The sequence below is a fragment of the Ambystoma mexicanum genome (genome assembly GCF_040938575.1).
Source record: "Ambystoma mexicanum isolate Mex_15411 chromosome 12 unlocalized genomic scaffold, UKY_AmexF1_1 Mex_chr12_unloc.2, whole genome shotgun sequence".
Taxonomy (NCBI): domain Eukaryota; kingdom Metazoa; phylum Chordata; class Amphibia; order Caudata; family Ambystomatidae; genus Ambystoma; species Ambystoma mexicanum.
Window position 1 is genome coordinate 11,198,755 of NW_027182323.1, and position 23,846 is coordinate 11,222,600.

The following is a 23,846-nucleotide window of genomic DNA, read 5'->3' on the forward strand; positions in this document are numbered from 1 at the left end:
TTGGGTCAACTCTACCATGCGATCAATATTTTCGGAACAATTTGGGTAATACCTCTTTAAGTGCATTGTGGGATTTATAGTGAACTAGCAGTGACATACGCTCACCTTCCCACCCCAGCACGAAAGGCTTAAATATGTATTCCTCCATTCGTATCCGTAGGGGAACGCGATTGTTTATACCATTTACCTAAACTGGCTTATTTTCTTGCCTTATACGTTGATCAATAGCTGATCTTCCTTTCAAATGCAGCAGTTTAATTGTTTTGCACTTTAGTTCAGGTTTTTTTCTTTCCATTGAAAATATTGTTTCGACTACCCACGAATTTCTAAGTTTATTATTCCTGCATTTGTTGCCAGTTACAAACCCAGAGTTGTCTATATTTGTCCTGTTTTTGTTATAGGGTTCAGTGTTATACTATACAGTCTGCAGGTGGCGCTACTGAGTCCTTGAAAACAGCTTCTTTTATATTAGTCCTCCTATTTAGTCCAACCCATGCAAACCCAATCTCTTTATTATACGCTAATTAGGAATAGGTTAGCGCCAACAGCGTAGATAAGAGAATGGCGAGTTGTGCATGGCTACCAGAAGCGCTGCTAGTAAGGGTCCCTGCCCTCCTGCCCCTGCAAGTGGGACGTTGAGTGATTGTGTTAGTGAGATACCTGTATTCCCGTACAATATCCATGTTTTCTCTTTTAAATAATAAAATCTCAATCATGAAAGGAGTCATTCTGGATTTTCCAGATTTGCTCATGAAATTTCACCGATTGGACGCTTGGCTATGCTTTTCTGCTAAAAGGTGAAATCTTAAACTAGAATTACAGTAGATAACAAAAATATGCTACTGCAAGTACTTCTCCTTCTTGAACAGAGTATATTGAGGGACTGGAACGTACTGTTCACGTGGTTCCATGGTGTAATGGTTAGCACTCTGGACTCTGAATCCAGCGATCCGAGTTCAAATCTCGGTGGGACCTAGGTTTTTTTGAAAAAAAACATTTAACATAAAAATGTTATGTCGACTTAATGTTAACAGGACGTGTCTTGCTATTTTTACTTGCAAATGGTGGCAGAAGTGACTTGTGTGTTTGGAGACGGTACACATGGTACTTTCATAGTCTTTATTTAAACAGAGAAGGCGTTCCCAGGTTTCTGCAACAGAACTTCAATTTCTCTGCCTTTCATCTCTTAGTGTTCTCTCTGAGCAGCAGGTCAGCAAAGTATTCGGGAAACAGTTGCATAGCATCTAACATTCTGTGCTCATTAATCTTGCTTACTGTCCTAAATCTACGTCCTTGCTTACTGTCCTAAATGTAAGTTGATGACTCTCCCATGACCGCAGAATCCCTTTTTTCGGTGCATGTTTTATCGCCTGGAACTGACAGGGGACCCTCTATCTAATACCTCTTTTTTTTTAGATGTACTCTCTTTGTACCCCTAAAACAGTTCAATCACATTGAGCTGGTTATGTATCAAACTCCCACATAACCTATTTCCTCCTCTTATTTAATGTGAACCAGCAGACCTTGAGACTCGCCACTTCAAGGACTATATGTCTTCTCAGTCTTTCTTTCATATCCATGTATGTTGTTGTTGCTTTTACATGTTTTTCAGATTGACACCAATGGAATGTTATTACACGTTTAATTCACTGAAAAGGAAAACGGACAACTGGTTCAAGACGTAAGAACCATTTGCTGAGTTTTCCCGCTCGTTACCGCGTGTGTCTTGGTTTTGCACGTGATGTGCATGAAAAGATATGTGCCTATATAGTATGGTTATAAAATGTAATATGTTGTTTTGGCAGCATCTCTAGATACCATCTTAACATAAATCATGTTTCCCTTATATCTCCCATCTGCATTTCTCTTTGAAAGTCTTGATTTATTTTTCACTTTCCGGCAAATCATTACTAAAACACGGAATCTGTATGTTCCTGCAATGGACATAGATCCCTGCCAGCTGCCTTGCCTGTGCCCAGGACGAGAAAAGGTGCTTTGCTTCCCCTCACAATGGGTGGATGCTGCCGCTGTCCTTGAACTGATCAATAAGCTCAAATCCACTGGCTCAGCTGTGGCCCTGGAACAGCTTTTCCTTCAATGCCTTTAAGAGGCTCATCTGATCAACCCCATCTTTTCCGCTGGTTTGTCCCCCATATGAACACGGCAGGCGTTACCTTCATGCTTATAAAGAAACCAACACTGGACCCCGCCATACTGGCCTCTTATAGACTTATCTCCAGCCTTCTTGTAATATCTAACATGGTTCTATGTGAAAATGTCTGCAGGTAAATGTAGTCAGCAAAAAGTCATTTTAATAAAGTTAGTCATTCAATAAAAACTATGCCAGGTCTGAAAATGTTGCCAGTAAATAAGGTCACCAAAACACCTATTTTTAAATACACAAAAGCACAAGGCTGCAACCCTAAATATGAACTCCATTCCTAAACCGTCCCCTAACTCGAATTACACCACTTATCCTACCCTAAATTCTCACAGAACAGGAACCCTTCAGCACACGAATGCACTTTATTTGCATATTAGCGAATGCAAAATAAAGAGCAAATCAACAGTGAACCTGTCTCCAATACAATCACCAGGTCGCCACAAATTACACAGCCCTAGCCCTGACCCAAACCCTTCCTGTAATACTAACCTTACCTTAATTGCAACTCTAACACTTACCCTAATGATTACTTTACCCTAACCACTAGGTTTAACCTAACTGCTATCCTACGCCAACACCACCAGCCCTTTCCATCCTCTGTATCCATTTCTTTAACACTTCCCCAAACCAATACCCAAACCCTTCAGCTGACACAGAATCTCGTCTAACCACTAACCAAACCTGAACATATTTACTCTAACCCTAACCCCTATCCTTCCCCTAACCCTAAACCAGGCAATAACAAGCCCACTAAATACTCTTTTACCTAACAATTACTGTAGCAACACTACCAATTTTGGCTACTTTTCAGCTGCGTTTTTGACTACTTTTTGCTTGGCATCGTTTTCACTGCAGAGGTATTTTCACCACGACATTTTCACAGACTATTTTTGATGGCTATATTTTGTCGGGATACCTGTAACATGATGTGCTGGTTCTGTTGGAGCGCTTGGTGGCAGAAAATATGGCTGACCACCACATCCTGCTTTATTATGACATGACATGCAATTTGCAAATTGGAAGTATGTCAGGATGATGCAAAGTAGGAGTATACTGATGCTGTGAAAAGTCGGCATTTAGAGCTATTTTTAACTGGGCATGAATTGCTTTTTGTAGAGCCAGTTCAACATCCAGATGCATACTGGTCGCTGCACTGATGCCTTGAAAGCATTTCCGGAAACCTTAGTGAAGACACAATTACCACATTTGCTAAGGTAACATTACCAGCTTGAACACTCGTGCACATGTTGTTATTACACCGGTGGTAAAACAAGCAGCATGTTGTCATTGTGCTGGGGCTACAATGAGCAAAACTGTTGTAATGACAAGGTTTATGCTAAGCACCAGCGTAATGACAAAAGATGTGTTGGAATTAGGGCGCTACAAAACCCTTCATGTGCATCTCTTAGCGCCAGGCCTAACGCCGCAATGTTTGTGTTCGTGTTTTGGGTGCTTCCAACGGTGCGGATGTTAACGTTTCAGCACTGCAAACATGCAGCCATATTGTGTAATTTCACTGTCACTACAACCAGACAAATACCTTCCCTGCTCCTGCACTAGAGCAGTGCAAATTGGATGAATCTCCCCCAATGCGTGCCAGCACACACAACCCTCTTCCGACCTGAAGCCATACAATGGGCTGACAGTATTTCCTAAGCATTTGCACACGAATGGTGTTGAGGAGCATCTCATGGTCTTCTCTGTAGCCGGCTTTAGTTTCCAAAATATGACATCTGGATTTCCAGATGCGTACATCATCAACTTTTCCTATAAAAGCAAAGATAATTTAAATGTACAAAACGTCCCCGACCACGAAGGGACTCGAACCCTCAATCTTCTGATTCGAAGTCAGACGCCTTATCCATTAGGCCACGCGGTCCACTGGTTGCAACATCTGTATACTTATATAAATAGCGTCCTCCATCACATTGCATATGCTATCTTGTCTGTCTATGAGGTTAGACCAGAGTCAATCCCCTCATTCTTTATGGAAGTGATATGTTGAACACATATTAAGATGAAGACCCATTTAAATATACAGCCCAGATCTAAAGTACAGGAACCAGTCTCTCACGCGTTTTACTTCTTTCTCTCTGTCTCGCTTCATCCCCGCCTGTCCCCAAATATTGTTCTCTCCTTTTCCGCCTGTATTCTCTCTATCCGTGGACTTCTGAGGCTGTGTCTTAATCGATGCAGCTCTCATGTTCATCTAATTAACTAAATAGATGAAGATGTGTCCTGGTCACCTGCATCACCACAAGCCACAGCGCCTTCCTTATGCACACTTATAAAAAAAAAAAGCAACACCAAAAACAACATACAGCCGCTTCCTAGATCCACAAGCTTATGAAAATGTAGGGGGTTGTGAGCTGGCAGAAGCAGCTTTAACGGAGTGACCATGCTAGGTCACAAGGGTCTGAGAGGAAGAGGAGGAGTAAGGGGAGAAAACATTAGTCAATAGACGGAGTTGAATGCAGACCCTTTAGGCCCAAATGCAACAACTGGCGACAAGCCATAAGTCCCACGCCGCGAGAGACGTCCACTGCACTCTGCAGTTCCTACGCGACTGCAGTCCGCAGTTCCACTTCACACTGACTGCAGTGGCGTCCCATGCCGGCATCCAGACTCCGAGGTCAGGATGGTCTGCGTTCCAACATTACTGTTCCGCTGTGATCCGCAACTCCGCTTGCCACCAGCACTGTGTGGCGTCCCGTGCCCTCATCCAGAGACCTAGGTCAGGAAGTCCACGTACACTATGAGGATGTACTCTGCTCAGCTGTTTCCTTTGACGCAACAGGCCCGGCTGCATTGCCATACCTGTATCCGCCACAGAGGGGTAAGAAAAGATGAGAACATTAAAGGATAAAGGCAACCGGTAAACAGAAGGTGTGGACCAGGAGGTATTTGCATCACCGGGAGGCCTGGAACAGCAGCAAGATGGACGAGCAGCCAGCTGAGCAGCAAGCAAGGCAGAGTTCAAGCGCAAGGGCCACTTTCCTTTGAAAACCCCCACCATTCCCATTGCAGCTCCAATTCGACAAAGGTCCCCGGTGGGCAGAATGGGTGCAAGATTTCACCGATTTCATAGGTGCTGCAGGGTAAGAAAAGTCTCTGGCCATATCTGGCATGATCACAAATGTGTTGGGCAATGAGATGAACGGTAAAATAAAGACCATACCGTAAGAAGAAAGAACACCGTATGACACCCGTGTGGGGGCACTGAACAAGAAATTAATCATCCAGCCCAACAGCGACTACAGAAATTAATACACTGCCGTTTGCGAGCTTTGCTGATGATGAGTCTACTAGGCTGAGGGTGATAGAAGGGTGTACATCGTCTACATTCTGGAAGCAGTTGCTGAAGCAGCCGCTGACCATTGACACAGTCATTGAGCTGGCCAGAGTGCATGAGAGGGTAGATCTGCAGACCACAGCCATTGAAACACAGAAAAAGAAGACAGAGAAAGATGAAACGGTGGCTGCTCTCATGACACCAAGAGGGCCGGTCAACCGGTTCATGGGAGGACCAGTTACCTCGAGGGGGCCTACTCGATATCCATACCAACAAACAGGCAGTCAGCTAGACCACAACGGATATGTTTCAGATGCGGATTCGCATTTCCGCACACCGGAACATGCCCAGCAATTTGTGAGGCATGCTCCAAATGTGGAAGAGAAGGACACTTTCACACCGTGTGCCAAGAAGGCAGACCTTTTCTGACAGCAAGGCCACCACAGACAACCATGTGGAGACCATCAATGAGGGCTTCCCAACAAACAACATGGAGGATACCACGGCCATACTCGCAGATGCCACAAAGAGTGATCAGAGCGATGGAACCGGTTCTGAAATTTGAGGTGGCGACATACAAAGAAATACCACACTAGTACGTGGATTATGCTGATCCATACGAGAATGAATTTAAAAGCCACTGAGATAATGTGGAAATGCTACAGGAGTTTTATATAGACTACACAGACGAATATTTTAATCTAATGCAAGGGGACCAGGAAGCCGAGGAAGGCCCAAGGGTGATGATTGACATGGGGCCTGCTACACATTGCTTCCTCATGGACATTGGAGCAACAGTGAGCATCATGGGAGAACACAAATTTCTCAAAATGGGTGCTAGGAAGATACTGCAAAAGAGAAAGATCCAGGCTCAATAGCCATCCGTGTGGGTTGCACACCTCAGTAACTACACATCCATTCGTCAATTTCAACTGACACTCGCACAACGAGGACGCTCGGCCAACGCCACGATACACGTGATAAGAAGCCCTATAGATGGGTGGTCCCTGCTCAGTTACAAAACGGTGAAATCAATAGGACTCATGTATATAAACTGCCAAGATACAGAAGTGGTAAGGTGCGGTATGGGGCCCCGACAGCTAACGCACAGTGTGGCAAGATTATCACACAGACCCATTTCTAAAGAACAAGTGCGATAAACAAATACCGACCCTCTTCAAGGGACTGGGAAAATAGAAATGGAGCGTCAACTAGCTCCACATCGATGAAAAGGTGCGCCCAGTACCCCAACAGCCCCGGAGGGTTTGGTTTCATTTGCAACAGGCAGTGTCTCAGGAGGTTCAACAGCTGTAGCAAAATGAAATCATTAAGAAGGCGGTAGGGCCCACACCATGGATTTCACCCCTAGTGGTGGTTCCCAAGGAAGGAAGGCGCATCAGGATATGCTTCGACATGAGCGTAGCCAACACAGCCATCCAAGGAGAACGCCGCCGCAGACCAAAAATAGAGATATGATCGTGCAGCTTAACAGAGCCACAACAGTTTACAAGCTTGATCTATCTCAAGGATATCACCAGCTGGGACTGCATCCCTCATCCCATGTGATCATCACATATGCGACACATAGTGGCCTTTTTAGATATATATGCCTTAATTTCGGCATCTCTTCGGCAGCAGAGATGTTTCAGGAAGCCATCAGGTAAGTACTGTTATCGATAAAGACCGATTTTAATTACAGCGATGACATTTTGGTATACAAAACCTCACAGAATGAACACGATCAGGCACTTATGGTATGTGAAGCATTGCAAACGCCAGGCCTCACTCTAAATTTTGACAAATGCAACATAAAGAAAAAGAAGCTGCGATTCTATGGACACGCCTTTTCAGACGAGGGAACGAAGCCAGGCCCAGACAAGGTACGCACCATAACTGACCTAGTGGCACCCACAACGGTATCAGAGGTGAGGTCGACCCGTGGGTCCTTTTCAAGGCTATGTAGTATGGTCCAAAGCCCCCTATGGGGTCCTTAGTGGTATACTGCGATTGGTCCTGTGATTACAGCTGGGCTCTTGAGGGGCCCTAATTATTCGTTGTGCGCGGCGTTATTGCGTCCTGCTCTGTGTCGGCTGCCCTCATTTGGGACATAAGAGTCCACAATGTACCTATACAATAAGAAAACTTTTTCCAAAAAAGTCAACACAATAAGACAAAATAAAACAAAAACCTTTTGCACCGAGCCCAAAACATGAGAAAACTGCGTAGAAAATCTATTTCTTTTTTCAAAAACAAATGCGAGGTATCCTGGGGGGCAGGATGACAGTTTTGAAAGCTGGTTGCGATTGGGGTCATTTACCCTTGGGCTGTCGATCCTCCCCCTCCTCTGAGCCTAGGAGGCTTAATAGCTATTAGGCATTACTTTGGCCCATTAGATGCATCTTTCATCCCAATTCAGAGGATATTTAGTTTAACAAATAGATGCTAGTCCTTAGAGTTGTGAACCATCTAAAGGCTGGGCTGAGCAATAAAGTGTTTGTCTACGTCATAGGGATATATTGATTGTGTGTGGGCAGGCTTGTGTCCTCTGCCAGTGTATGTTTCCTTCTGTTGTAACATTAATGAGTGTTTGCTGGTAGATGGTCTGCTCTACAAGATGAGAACGTTTACAAGATCTTGCTGAAGGCCCCCTTTCCAATTGGTGCCCCAGACTAAATGTCAGTTTAGTGCTGCCTTATGCCTGCAACCTCCTCAATGTGCGAGTGCTTAAGCAATCCCAAGCAAAGGGCTGGGGCCACCCCTGCTCGCATCCATATGGGTGCACTTCACAGCACTTACAACTCTTTGAGAAGAAGTGCTGGATCATTTATCAAAATGCAGCACTTTATAAAGGATGGCAACCAAAACAACAATCTCTTGGCTAAGAAGCAAGTGTCCAGTCCTTTGGGCCACCTGGGCTGGTTAAGATTCCTTTCATATACTTTCTATGCTACTCTTCCATCACAGCCACCCCTCCTCTGATTGCCCGAGAAAGGCAAGCGTTGCTATGACAAAGTGTCAGAAGAGGCCACTGAGCACAGCCCCTGAGCAAGTTAGGCTGAGAGCTAAATTGGCTCACAGCCTGCCAACCAACTTAGTCAGGAAAGTGAAATGTTTGCCCAGGGCATTCATATTTCACGCCGAACTTTAATTGAACCCGAGGTTTGTGTCTCCCATAACCCATAGCACTTCTTTTATGGCAATGCGTGGAGTGTCTCCCTTACTCCTTCCCTTCATCTCCCAATTCCAAGATCCCTGTTGCACATGGGATACAATGTATCTATTTGAGAGGGAGAGCAAAAGAGAGGGAGAGACACGGTTTGACAGTAGCAAAGTGAGAAAGTGAAATGGAAGCTCTCTGCAGACGCCAGTGGTAGGAGCACAGGAAGGACTCACATTTCTTTTGCCTTGTTTGGCATTTTTCATGTGCTGGTATAATTTATTTATTAAACATCAATATAGTACCTTCATCCAAGGCGTTGCACGTATTACAAAAAGTACAAAAATAAGGTAAACCACAACCAAGGCATGAAACGAGAGACGTCTAATGCTTTCTTTAGCCCTTCATGTCTTTTTCAGCCTTGCTCTGCCATGTGATGTTCTGCTAAATGTGGATTCCAGATTTTGTGCGGTCCTCACCCACCTGGACCATGGACTTTGACTGCTCTCTGCACTACATGCTCAAATTCTACTTTTCATACAAAACAGGCACACTAGCAAAGCCGCCCATGCATGTCATTTGAACACCCCTCCCAACCAATATCAAACATCAGAACACTGCACCTCTGCAACCAACTTACATACCACAACCCATGGCAGAACATCCCTTGGCACCACAGGCATATAAAGCACCCCTTCATGCAAAAACACCTTCATGCTTTTGGCACAGAACACCTGGCAACCGATCCACACATAGAGTGCAGGATACTTCCAGTGTGCATGCGTCAACACAAAAGCAAAGCCATCTTGCATTTCCCTCTTCTCCTCACTAATGTAACCCATCCCTCTCTCTAAGATCCTGCGGAGCCCCTGGAGACCATGCAAATGGCGCTGGATCGGGTATAAAACCCAGTAACATACCATAACCTTGATTTATGGGATCTGGGTCATCTGCCCCCGCAGTAAAACTGCTCGGGCCCCCGTTTTGTCTGTTCATTGACAACGGGGGCCCAGCCCATTTTTGTCCACCTCCTCCATTGTTAAGTATGCAGGGGACACCCCCGCAATCCCTGAGGCTACAGATACCTAACATGGGGAGCAGGGGACACCTCCAAACCCTGCTCCTCATGTTCCGGTATTTTGGCACCCAAATTGTTGGAAAAAATTCGAACTAATGGTAGTGACCGAATTGGGTCAACTCTACCATGCGATCAATATTTTCGGAACAATTTGGGTAATACCTCTTTAAGTGCATTGTGGGATTTATAGTGAACTAGCAGTGACATACGCTCACCTTCCCACCCCAGCACGAAAGGCTTAAATATGTATTCCTCCATTCGTATCCGTAGGGGAACGCGATTGTTTATACCATTTACCTAAACTGGCTTATTTTCTTGCCTTATACGTTGATCAATAGCTGATCTTCCTTTCAAATGCAGCAGTTTAATTGTTTTGCACTTTAGTTCAGGTTTTTTTCTTTCCATTGAAAATATTGTTTCGACTACCCACGAATTTCTAAGTTTATTATTCCTGCATTTGTTGCCAGTTACAAACCCAGAGTTGTCTATATTTGTCCTGTTTTTGTTATAGGGTTCAGTGTTATACTATACAGTCTGCAGGTGGCGCTACTGAGTCCTTGAAAACAGCTTCTTTTATATTAGTCCTCCTATTTAGTCCAACCCATGCAAACCCAATCTCTTTATTATACGCTAATTAGGAATAGGTTAGCGCCAACAGCGTAGATAAGAGAATGGCGAGTTGTGCATGGCTACCAGAAGCGCTGCTAGTAAGGGTCCCTGCCCTCCTGCCCCTGCAAGTGGGACGTTGAGTGATTGTGTTAGTGAGATACCTGTATTCCCGTACAATATCCATGTTTTCTCTTCTAAATAATAAAATCTCAATCATGAAAGGAGTGATTCTGGATTTTCCAGATTTGCTCATGAAATTTCACTGATTGGACGCTTGGCTATGCTTTTCTGCAAAAAGGTGAAATCTTAAACTAGAATTACAGTAGATAACAAAAATATGCTACTGCATGTACTTCTCCTTCTTGAACAGAGTATATTGAGGGACTGGAAAGTACTGCTCACGTGGTTCCATGGTGTAATGGTTAGCACTCTGGACTCTGAATCCAGCGATCCGAGTTCAAATCTCGGTGGGACCTAGTTTTTTTTGAAAAAAAACATTTGACATAAAAATGTTATGTCGACTTAATGTTAACAGGACGTGTCTTGCTATTTTTACTTGCAAATGGTGGCAGAAGTGACTTGTGTGTTTGGAGACGGTACACATGGTACTTTCATAGTCTTTATTTAAACAGAGAAGGCGTTCCCAGGTTTCTGCAACAGAACTTCAATTTCTCTGCCTTTCATCTCTTAGTGTTCTCTCTGAGCAGCAGGTCAGCAAAGTATTCGGGAAACAGTTGCATAGCATCTAACATTCTGTGCTCATTAATCTTGCTTACTGTCCTAAATCTACGTCCTTGCTTACTGTCCTAAATGTAAGTTGATGACTCTCCCATGACCGCAGAATCCCTTTTTTCGGTGCATGTTTTATCGCCTGGAACTGACAGGGGACCCTCTATCTAATACCTCTTTTTTTTTAGATGTACTCTCTTTGTACCCCTAAAACAGTTCAATCACATTGAGCTGGTTATGTATCAAACTCCCACATAACCTATTTCCTCCTCTTATTTAATGTGAACCAGCAGACCTTGAGACTCGCCACTTCAAGGACTATATGTCTTCTCAGTCTTTCTTTCATATCCATGTATGTTGTTGTTGCTTTTACATGTTTTTCAGATTGACACCAATGGAATGTTATTACACGTTTAATTCACTGAAAAGGAAAACGGACAACTGGTTCAAGAAGTAAGAACCATTTGCTGAGTTTTCCCGCTCGTTACCGCGTGTGTCTTGGTTTTGCACGTGATGTGCATGAAAACATATGTGCCTATATAGTATGGTTATAAAATGTAATATGTTGTTTTGGCAGCATCTCTAGAAACCATCTTAACATAAATCATGTTTCCCTTATATCTCCCATCTGCATTTCTCTTTGAAAGTCTTGATTTATTTTTCACTTTCCGGCAAATCATTACTAAAACACGGAATCTGTATGTTCCTGCAATGGACATAGATCCCTGCCAGCTGCCTTGCCTGTGCCCAGGACGAGAAAAGGTGCTTTGCTTCCCCTCACAATGGGTGGATGCTGCCGCTGTCCTTGAACTGATCAATAAGCTCAAATCCACTGGCTCAGCTGTGGCCCTGGAACAGCTTTTCCTTCAATGCCTTTAAGAGGCTCATCTGATCAACCCCATCTTTTCCGCTGGTTTGTCCCCCATATGAACACGGCAGGCGTTACCTTCATGCTTATAAAGAAACCAACACTGGACCCCGCCATACTGGCCTCTTATAGACTTATCTCCAGCCTTCTTGTAATATCTAACATGGTTCTATGTGAAAATGTCTGCAGGTAAATGTAGTCAGCAAAAAGTCATTTTAATAAAGTTAGTCATTCAATAAAAACTATGCCAGGTCTGAAAATGTTGCCAGTAAATAAGGTCACCAAAACACCTATTTTTAAATACACAAAAGCACAAGGCTGCAACCCTAAATATGAACTCCATTCCTAAACCGTCCCCTAACTCGAATTACACCACTTATCCTACCCTAAATTCTCACAGAACAGGAACCCTTCAGCACACGAATGCACTTTATTTGCATATTAGCGAATGCAAAATAAAGAGCAAATCAACAGTGAACCTGTCTCCAATACAATCACCAGGTCGCCACAAATTACACAGCCCTAGCCCTGACCCAAACCCTTCCTGTAATACTAACCTTACCTTAATTGCAACTCTAACACTTACCCTAATGATTACTTTACCCTAACCACTAGGTTTAACCTAACTGCTATCCTACGCCAACACCACCAGCCCTTTCCATCCTCTGTATCCATTTCTTTAACACTTCCCCAAACCAATACCCAAACCCTTCAGCTGACACAGAATCTCGTCTAACCACTAACCAAACCTGAACATATTTACTCTAACCCTAACCCCTATCCTTCCCCTAACCCTAAACCAGGCAATAACAAGCCCACTAAATACTCTTTTACCTAACAATTACTGTAGCAACACTACCAATTTTGGCTACTTTTCAGCTGCGTTTTTGACTACTTTTTGCTTGGCATCGTTTTCACTGCAGAGGTATTTTCACCACGACATTTTCACAGACTATTTTTGATGGCTATATTTTGTCGGGATACCTGTAACATGATGTGCTGGTTCTGTTGGAGCGCTTGGTGGCAGAAAATATGGCTGACCACCACATCCTGCTTTATTATGACATGACATGCAATTTGCAAATTGGAAGTATGTCAGGATGATGCAAAGTAGGAGTATACTGATGCTGTGAAAAGTCGGCATTTAGAGCTATTTTTAACTGGGCATGAATTGCTTTTTGTAGAGCCAGTTCAACATCCAGATGCATACTGGTCGCTGCACTGATGCCTTGAAAGCATTTCCGGAAACCTTAGTGAAGACACAATTACCACATTTGCTAAGGTAACATTACCAGCTTGAACACTCGTGCACATGTTGTTATTACACCGGTGGTAAAACAAGCAGCATGTTGTCATTGTGCTGGGGCTACAATGAGCAAAACTGTTGTAATGACAAGGTTTATGCTAAGCACCAGCGTAATGACAAAAGATGTGTTGGAATTAGGGCGCTACAAAACCCTTCATGTGCATCTCTTAGCGCCAGGCCTAACGCCGCAATGTTTGTGTTCGTGTTTTGGGTGCTTCCAACGGTGCGGATGTTAACGTTTCAGCACTGCAAACATGCAGCCATATTGTGTAATTTCACTGTCACTACAACCAGACAAATACCTTCCCTGCTCCTGCACTAGAGCAGTGCAAATTGGATGAATCTCCCCCAATGCGTGCCAGCACACACAACCCTCTTCCGACCTGAAGCCATACAATGGGCTGACAGTATTTCCTAAGCATTTGCACACGAATGGTGTTGAGGAGCATCTCATGGTCTTCTCTGTAGCCGGCTTTAGTTTCCAAAATATGACATCTGGATTTCCAGATGCGTACATCATCAACTTTTCCTATAAAAGCAAAGATAATTTAAATGTACAAAACGTCCCCGACCACGAAGGGACTCGAACCCTCAATCTTCTGATTCGAAGTCAGACGCCTTATCCATTAGGCCACGCGGTCCACTGGTTGCAACATCTGTATACTTATATAAATAGCGTCCTCCATCACATTGCATATGCTATCTTGTCTGTCTATGAGGTTAGACCAGAGTCAATCCCCTCATTCTTTATGGAAGTGATATGTTGAACACATATTAAGATGAAGACCCATTTAAATATACAGCCCAGATCTAAAGTACAGGAACCAGTCTCTCACGCGTTTTACTTCTTTCTCTCTGTCTCGCTTCATCCCCGCCTGTCCCCAAATATTGTTCTCTCCTTTTCCGCCTGTATTCTCTCTATCCGTGGACTTCTGAGGCTGTGTCTTAATCGATGCAGCTCTCATGTTCATCTAATTAACTAAATAGATGAAGATGTGTCCTGGTCACCTGCATCACCACAAGCCACAGCGCCTTCCTTATGCACACTTATAAAAAAAAAAAGCAACACCAAAAACAACATACAGCCGCTTCCTAGATCCACAAGCTTATGAAAATGTGGGGGGTTGTGAGCTGGCAGAAGCAGCTTTAACGGAGTGACCATGCTAGGTCACAAGGGTCTGAGAGGAAGAGGAGGAGTAAGGGGAGAAAACATTAGTCAATAGACGGAGTTGAATGCAGACCCTTTAGGCCCAAATGCAACAACTGGCGACAAGCCATAAGTCCCACGCCGCGAGAGACGTCCACTGCACTCTGCAGTTCCTACGCGACTGCAGTCCGCAGTTCCACTTGACACTGACTGCAGTGGCGTCCCATGCCGGCATCCAGACTCCGAGGTCAGGATGGTCTGCGTTCCAACATTACTGTTCCGCTGTGATCCGCAACTCCGCTTGCCACCAGCACTGTGTGGCGTCCCGTGCCCTCATCCAGAGACCTAGGTCAGGAAGTCCACGTACACTATGAGGATGTACTCTGCTCAGCTGTTTCCTTTGACGCAACAGGCCCGGCTGCATTGCCATACCTGTATCCGCCACAGAGGGGTAAGAAAAGATGAGAACATTAAAGGATAAAGGCAACCGGTAAACAGAAGGTGTGGACCAGGAGGTATTTGCATCACCGGGAGGCCTGGAACAGCAGCAAGATGGACGAGCAGCCAGCTGAGCAGCAAGCAAGGCAGAGTTCAAGCGCAAGGGCCACTTTCCTTTGAAAACCCCCACCATTCCCATTGCAGCTCCAATTCGACAAAGGTCCCCGGTGGGCAGAATGGGTGCAAGATTTCACCGATTTCATAGGTGCTGCAGGGTAAGAAAAGTCTCTGGCCATATCTGGCATGATCACAAATGTGTTGGGCAATGAGATGAACGGTAAAATAAAGACCATACCGTAAGAAGAAAGAACACCGTATGACACCCGTGTGGGGGCACTGAACAAGAAATTAATCATCCAGCCCAACAGCGACTACAGAAATTAATACACTGCCGTTTGCGAGCTTTGCTGATGATGAGTCTACTAGGCTGAGGGTGATAGAAGGGTGTACATCGTCTACATTCTGGAAGCAGTTGCTGAAGCAGCCGCTGACCATTGACACAGTCATTGAGCTGGCCAGAGTGCATGAGAGGGTAGATCTGCAGACCACAGCCATTGAAACACAGAAAAAGAAGACAGAGAAAGATGAAACGGTGGCTGCTCTCATGACACCAAGAGGGCCGGTCAACCGGTTCATGGGAGGACCAGTTACCTCGAGGGGGCCTACTCGATATCCATACCAACAAACAGGCAGTCAGCTAGACCACAACGGATATGTTTCAGATGCGGATTCGCATTTCCGCACACCGGAACATGCCCAGCAATTTGTGAGGCATGCTCCAAATGTGGAAGAGAAGGACACTTTCACACCGTGTGCCAAGAAGGCAGACCTTTTCTGACAGCAAGGCCACCACAGACAACCATGTGGAGACCATCAATGAGGGCTTCCCAACAAACAACATGGAGGATACCACGGCCATACTCGCAGATGCCACAAAGAGTGATCAGAGCGATGGAACCGGTTCTGAAATTTGAGGTGGCGACATACAAAGAAATACCACACTAGTACGTGGATTATGCTGATCCATACGAGAATGAATTTAAAAGCCACTGAGATAATGTGGAAATGCTACAGGAGTTTTATATAGACTACACAGACGAATATTTTAATCTAATGCAAGGGGACCAGGAAGCCGAGGAAGGCCCAAGGGTGATGATTGACATGGGGCCTGCTACACATTGCTTCCTCATGGACATTGGAGCAACAGTGAGCATCATGGGAGAACACAAATTTCTCAAAATGGGTGCTAGGAAGATACTGCAAAAGAGAAAGATCCAGGCTCAATAGCCATCCGTGTGGGTTGCACACCTCAGTAACTACACATCCATTCGTCAATTTCAACTGACACTCGCACAACGAGGACGCTCGGCCAACGCCACGATACACGTGATAAGAAGCCCTATAGATGGGTGGTCCCTGCTCAGTTACAAAACGGTGAAATCAATAGGACTCATGTATATAAACTGCCAAGATACAGAAGTGGTAAGGTGCGGTATGGGGCCCCGACAGCTAACGCACAGTGTGGCAAGATTATCACACAGACCCATTTCTAAAGAACAAGTGCGATAAACAAATACCGACCCTCTTCAAGGGACTGGGAAAATAGAAATGGAGCGTCAACTAGCTCCACATCGATGAAAAGGTGCGCCCAGTACCCCAACAGCCCCGGAGGGTTTGGTTTCATTTGCAACAGGCAGTGTCTCAGGAGGTTCAACAGCTGTAGCAAAATGAAATCATTAAGAAGGCGGTAGGGCCCACACCATGGATTTCACCCCTAGTGGTGGTTCCCAAGGAAGGAAGGCGCATCAGGATATGCTTCGACATGAGCGTAGCCAACACAGCCATCCAAGGAGAACGCCGCCGCAGACCAAAAATAGAGATATGATCGTGCAGCTTAACAGAGCCACAACAGTTTACAAGCTTGATCTATCTCAAGGATATCACCAGCTGGGACTGCATCCCTCATCCCATGTGATCATCACATATGCGACACATAGTGGCCTTTTTAGATATATATGCCTTAATTTCGGCATCTCTTCGGCAGCAGAGATGTTTCAGGAAGCCATCAGGTAAGTACTGTTATCGATAAAGACCGATTTTAATTACAGCGATGACATTTTGGTATACAAAACCTCACAGAATGAACACGATCAGGCACTTATGGTATGTGAAGCATTGCAAACGCCAGGCCTCACTCTAAATTTTGACAAATGCAACATAAAGAAAAAGAAGCTGCGATTCTATGGACACGCCTTTTCAGACGAGGGAACGAAGCCAGGCCCAGACAAGGTACGCACCATAACTGACCTAGTGGCACCCACAACGGTATCAGAGGTGAGGTCGACCCGTGGGTCCTTTTCAAGGCTATGTAGTATGGTCCAAAGCCCCCTATGGGGTCCTTAGTGGTATACTGCGATTGGTCCTGTGATTACAGCTGGGCTCTTGAGGGGCCCTAATTATTCGTTGTGCGCGGCGTTATTGCGTCCTGCTCTGTGTCGGCTGCCCTCATTTGGGACATAAGAGTCCACAATGTACCTATACAATAAGAAAACTTTTTCCAAAAAAGTCAACACAATAAGACAAAATAAAACAAAAACCTTTTGCACCGAGCCCAAAACATGAGAAAACTGCGTAGAAAATCTATTTCTTTTTTCAAAAACAAATGCGAGGTATCCTGGGGGGCAGGATGACAGTTTTGAAAGCTGGTTGCGATTGGGGTCATTTACCCTTGGGCTGTCGATCCTCCCCCTCCTCTGAGCCTAGGAGGCTTAATAGCTATTAGGCATTACTTTGGCCCATTAGATGCATCTTTCATCCCAATTCAGAGGATATTTAGTTTAACAAATAGATGCTAGTCCTTAGAGTTGTGAACCATCTAAAGGCTGGGCTGAGCAATAAAGTGTTTGTCTACGTCATAGGGATATATTGATTGTGTGTGGGCAGGCTTGTGTCCTCTGCCAGTGTATGTTTCCTTCTGTTGTAACATTAATGAGTGTTTGCTGGTAGATGGTCTGCTCTACAAGATGAGAACGTTTACAAGATCTTGCTGAAGGCCCCCTTTCCAATTGGTGCCCCAGACTAAATGTCAGTTTAGTGCTGCCTTATGCCTGCAACCTCCTCAATGTGCGAGTGCTTAAGCAATCCCAAGCAAAGGGCTGGGGCCACCCCTGCTCGCATCCATATGGGTGCACTTCACAGCACTTACAACTCTTTGAGAAGAAGTGCTGGATCATTTATCAAAATGCAGCACTTTATAAAGGATGGCAACCAAAACAACAATCTCTTGGCTAAGAAGCAAGTGTCCAGTCCTTTGGGCCACCTGGGCTGGTTAAGATTCCTTTCATATACTTTCTATGCTACTCTTCCATCACAGCCACCCCTCCTCTGATTGCCCGAGAAAGGCAAGCGTTGCTATGACAAAGTGTCAGAAGAGGCCACTGAGCACAGCCCCTGAGCAAGTTAGGCTGAGAGCTAAATTGGCTCACAGCCTGCCAACCAACTTAGTCAGGAAAGTGAAATGTTTGCCCAGGGCATTCATATTTCACGCCGAACTTTAATTGAACCCGAGGTTTGTGTCTCCCATAACCCATAGCACTTCTTTTATGGCAATGCGTGGAGTGTCTCCCTTACTCCTTCCCTTCATCTCCCAATTCCAAGATCCCTGTTGCACATGGGATACAATGTATCTATTTGAGAGGGAGAGCAAAAGAGAGGGAGAGACACGGTTTGACAGTAGCAAAGTGAGAAAGTGAAATGGAAGCTCTCTGCAGACGCCAGTGGTAGGAGCACAGGAAGGACTCACATTTCTTTTGCCTTGTTTGGCATTTTTCATGTGCTGGTATAATTTATTTATTAAACATCAATATAGTACCTTCATCCAAGGCGTTGCACGTATTACAAAAAGTACAAAAATAAGGTAAACCACAACCAAGGCATGAAACGAGAGACGTCTAATGCTTTCTTTAGCCCTTCATGTCTTTTTCAGCCTTGCTCTGCCATGTGATGTTCTGCTAAATGTGGATTCCAGATTTTGTGCGGTCCTCACCCACCTGGACCATGGACTTTGACTGCTCTCTGCACTACATGCTCAAATTCTACTTTTCATACAAAACAGGCACACCAGCAAAGCCGCCCATGCATGTCATTTGAACACCCCTCCCAACCAATATCAAACATCAGAACACTGCACCTCTGCAACCAACTTACATACCACAACCCATGGCAGAACATCCCTTGGCACCACAGGCATATAAAGCACCCCTTCATGCAAAAACACCTTCATGCTTTTGGCACAGAACACCTGGCAACCGATCCACACATAGAGTGCAGGATACTTCCAGTGTGCATGCGTCAACACAAAAGCAAAGCCATCTTGCATTTCCCTCTTCTCCTCACTAATGTAACCCATCCCTCTCTCTAAGATCCTGCGGAGCCCCTGGAGACCATGCAAATGGCGCTGGATCGGGTATAAAACCCAGTAACATACCATAACCTTGATTTATGGGATCTGGGTCATCTGCCCCCGCAGTAAAACTGCTCGGGCCCCCGTTTTGTCTGTTCATTGACAACGGGGGCCCAGCCCATTTTTGTCCACCTCCTCCATTGTTAAGTATGCAGGGGACACCCCCGCAATCCCTGAGGCTACAGATACCTAACATGGGGAGCAGGGGACACCTCCAAACCCTGCTCCTCATGTTCCGGTATTTTGGCACCCAAATTGTTGGAAAAAATTCGAACTAATGGTAGTGACCGAATTGGGTCAACTCTACCATGCGATCAATATTTTCGGAACAATTTGGGTAATACCTCTTTAAGTGCATTGTGGGATTTATAGTGAACTAGCAGTGACATACGCTCACCTTCCCACCCCAGCACGAAAGGCTTAAATATGTATTCCTCCATTCGTATCCGTAGGGGAACGCGATTGTTTATACCATTTACCTAAACTGGCTTATTTTCTTGCCTTATACGTTGATCAATAGCTGATCTTCCTTTCAAATGCAGCAGTTTAATTGTTTTGCACTTTAGTTCAGGTTTTTTTCTTTCCATTGAAAATATTGTTTCGACTACCCACGAATTTCTAAGTTTATTATTCCTGCATTTGTTGCCAGTTACAAACCCAGAGTTGTCTATATTTGTCCTGTTTTTGTTATAGGGTTCAGTGTTATACTATACAGTCTGCAGGTGGCGCTACTGAGTCCTTGAAAACAGCTTCTTTTATATTAGTCCTCCTATTTAGTCCAACCCATGCAAACCCAATCTCTTTATTATACGCTAATTAGGAATAGGTTAGCGCCAACAGCGTAGATAAGAGAATGGCGAGTTGTGCATGGCTACCAGAAGCGCTGCTAGTAAGGGTCCCTGCCCTCCTGCCCCTGCAAGTGGGACGTTGAGTGATTGTGTTAGTGAGATACCTGTATTCCCGTACAATATCCATGTTTTCTCTTCTAAATAATAAAATCTCAATCATGAAAGGAGTCATTCTGGATTTTCCAGATTTGCTCATGAAATTTCACTGATTGGACGCTTGGCTATGCTTTTCTGCAAAAAGGTGAAATCTTAAACTAGAATTACAGTAGATAACAAAAATATGCTACTGCATGTACTTCTCCTTCTTGAACAGAGTATATTGAGGGACTGGAAAGTACTGCTCACGTGGTTCCATGGTGTAATGGTTAGCACTCTGGACTCTGAATCCAGCGATCCGAGTTCAAATCTCGGTGGGACCTAGTTTTTTTTGAAAAAAAACATTTGACATAAAAATGTTATGTCGACTTAATGTTAACAGGACGTGTCTTGCTATTTTTACTTGCAAATGGTGGCAGAAGTGACTTGTGTGTTTGGAGACGGTACACATGGTACTTTCATAGTCTTTATTTAAACAGAGAAGGCGTTCCCAGGTTTCTGCAACAGAACTTCAATTTCTCTGCCTTTCATCTCTTAGTGTTCTCTCTGAGCAGCAGGTCAGCAAAGTATTCGGGAAACAGTTGCATAGCATCTAACATTCTGTGCTCATTAATCTTGCTTACTGTCCTAAATCTACGTCCTTGCTTACTGTCCTAAATGTAAGTTGATGACTCTCCCATGACCGCAGAATCCCTTTTTTCGGTGCATGTTTTATCGCCTGGAACTGACAGGGGACCCTCTATCTAATACCTCTTTTTTTTTAGATGTACTCTCTTTGTACCCCTAAAACAGTTCAATCACATTGAGCTGGTTATGTATCAAACTCCCACATAACCTATTTCCTCCTCTTATTTAATGTGAACCAGCAGACCTTGAGACTCGCCACTTCAAGGACTATATGTCTTCTCAGTCTTTCTTTCATATCCATGTATGTTGTTGTTGCTTTTACATGTTTTTCAGATTGACACCAATGGAATGTTATTACACGTTTAATTCACTGAAAAGGAAAACGGACAACTGGTTCAAGACGTAAGAACCATTTGCTGAGTTTTCCCGCTCGTTACCGCGTGTGTCTTGGTTTTGCACGTGATGTGCATGAAAAGATATGTGCCTATATAGTATGGTTATAAAATGTAATATGTTGTTTTGGCAGCATCTCTAGATACCATCTTAACATAAATCATGTTTCCCTTATATCTCCCATCTGCATTTCTCTTTGAAAGTCTTGATTTATTTTTCACTTTCCGGCAAATCATTACTAAAACACGGAATCTGTATGTTCCTGCAATGGACATAGATCCCTGCCAGCTGCCTTGCCTGTGCCCAGGACGAGAAAAGGTGCTTTGCTTCCCCTCACAATGGGTGGATGCTGCCGCTGTCCTTGAACTGATCAATAAGCTCAAATCCACTGGCTCAGCTGTGGCCCTGGAACAGCTTTTCCTTCAATGCCTTTAAGAGGCTCATCTGATCAACCCCATCTTTTCCGCTGGTTTGTCCCCCATATGAACACGGCAGGCGTTACCTTCATGCTTATAAAGAAACCAACACTGGACCCCGCCATACTGGCCTCTTATAGACTTATCTCCAGCCTTCTTGTAATATCTAACATGGTTCTATGTGAAAATGTCTGCAGGTAAATGTAGTCAGCAAAAAGTCATTTTAATAAAGTTAGTCATTCAATAAAAACTATGCCAGGTCTGAAAATGTTGCCAGTAAATAAGGTCACCAAAACACCTATTTTTAAATACACAAAAGCACAAGGCTGCAACCCTAAATATGAACTCCATTCCTAAACCGTCCCCTAACTCGAATTACACCACTTATCCTACCCTAAATTCTCACAGAACAGGAACCCTTCAGCACACGAATGCACTTTATTTGCATATTAGCGAATGCAAAATAAAGAGCAAATCAACAGTGAACCTGTCTCCAATACAATCACCAGGTCGCCACAAATTACACAGCCCTAGCCCTGACCCAAACCCTTCCTGTAATACTAACCTTACCTTAATTGCAACTCTAACACTTACCCTAATGATTACTTTACCCTAACCACTAGGTTTAACCTAACTGCTATCCTACGCCAACACCACCAGCCCTTTCCATCCTCTGTATCCATTTCTTTAACACTTCCCCAAACCAATACCCAAACCCTTCAGCTGACACAGAATCTCGTCTAACCACTAACCAAACCTGAACATATTTACTCTAACCCTAACCCCTATCCTTCCCCTAACCCTAAACCAGGCAATAACAAGCCCACTAAATACTCTTTTACCTAACAATTACTGTAGCAACACTACCAATTTTGGCTACTTTTCAGCTGCGTTTTTGACTACTTTTTGCTTGGCATCGTTTTCACTGCAGAGGTATTTTCACCACGACATTTTCACAGACTATTTTTGATGGCTATATTTTGTCGGGATACCTGTAACATGATGTGCTGGTTCTGTTGGAGCGCTTGGTGGCAGAAAATATGGCTGACCACCACATCCTGCTTTATTATGACATGACATGCAATTTGCAAATTGGAAGTATGTCAGGATGATGCAAAGTAGGAGTATACTGATGCTGTGAAAAGTCGGCATTTAGAGCTATTTTTAACTGGGCATGAATTGCTTTTTGTAGAGCCAGTTCAACATCCAGATGCATACTGGTCGCTGCACTGATGCCTTGAAAGCATTTCCGGAAACCTTAGTGAAGACACAATTACCACATTTGCTAAGGTAACATTACCAGCTTGAACACTCGTGCACATGTTGTTATTACACCGGTGGTAAAACAAGCAGCATGTTGTCATTGTGCTGGGGCTACAATGAGCAAAACTGTTGTAATGACAAGGTTTATGCTAAGCACCAGCGTAATGACAAAAGATGTGTTGGAATTAGGGCGCTACAAAACCCTTCATGTGCATCTCTTAGCGCCAGGCCTAACGCCGCAATGTTTGTGTTCGTGTTTTGGGTGCTTCCAACGGTGCGGATGTTAACGTTTCAGCACTGCAAACATGCAGCCATATTGTGTAATTTCACTGTCACTACAACCAGACAAATACCTTCCCTGCTCCTGCACTAGAGCAGTGCAAATTGGATGAATCTCCCCCAATGCGTGCCAGCACACACAACCCTCTTCCGACCTGAAGCCATACAATGGGCTGACAGTATTTCCTAAGCATTTGCACACGAATGGTGTTGAGGAGCATCTCATGGTCTTCTCTGTAGCCGGCTTTAGTTTCCAAAATATGACATCTGGATTTCCAGATGCGTACATCATCAACTTTTCCTATAAAAGCAAAGATAATTTAAATGTACAAAACGTCCCCGACCACGAAGGGACTCGAACCCTCAATCTTCTGATTCGAAGTCAGACGCCTTATCCATTAGGCCACGCGGTCCACTGGTTGCAACATCTGTATACTTATATAAATAGCGTCCTCCATCACATTGCATATGCTATCTTGTCTGTCTATGAGGTTAGACCAGAGTCAATCCCCTCATTCTTTATGGAAGTGATATGTTGAACACATATTAAGATGAAGACCCATTTAAATATACAGCCCAGATCTAAAGTACAGGAACCAGTCTCTCACGCGTTT

General features: G+C 44.3%; 6 non-coding genes across 6 annotated transcripts; 3 read left to right on the forward strand and 3 right to left on the reverse strand.

Annotated features, from left to right (window-relative positions):
* Positions 1–903: 903 nt before the first annotated feature.
* TRNAQ-CUG (transfer RNA glutamine (anticodon CUG)) lies at positions 904–975 on the forward strand. The gene has a single exon. It is a non-coding gene; the product is annotated as a tRNA-Gln (tRNA).
* Positions 976–3,970: 2,995 nt separating this feature from the next.
* TRNAR-UCG (transfer RNA arginine (anticodon UCG)) lies at positions 3,971–4,043 on the reverse strand. The gene has a single exon. It is a non-coding gene; the product is annotated as a tRNA-Arg (tRNA).
* A 6,661-nt stretch (positions 4,044–10,704) lies between these two features.
* Positions 10,705–10,776, forward strand: TRNAQ-CUG (transfer RNA glutamine (anticodon CUG)). The gene has a single exon. It is a non-coding gene; the product is annotated as a tRNA-Gln (tRNA).
* Positions 10,777–13,771: 2,995 nt separating this feature from the next.
* TRNAR-UCG (transfer RNA arginine (anticodon UCG)) lies at positions 13,772–13,844 on the reverse strand. Its single transcript has one exon. It is a non-coding gene; the product is annotated as a tRNA-Arg (tRNA).
* Positions 13,845–20,505: 6,661 nt separating this feature from the next.
* Positions 20,506–20,577, forward strand: TRNAQ-CUG (transfer RNA glutamine (anticodon CUG)). Its single transcript has one exon. It is a non-coding gene; the product is annotated as a tRNA-Gln (tRNA).
* A 2,995-nt stretch (positions 20,578–23,572) lies between these two features.
* Positions 23,573–23,645, reverse strand: TRNAR-UCG (transfer RNA arginine (anticodon UCG)). Its single transcript has one exon. It is a non-coding gene; the product is annotated as a tRNA-Arg (tRNA).
* Between the last annotated feature and the right edge of the window lie 201 nt (positions 23,646–23,846).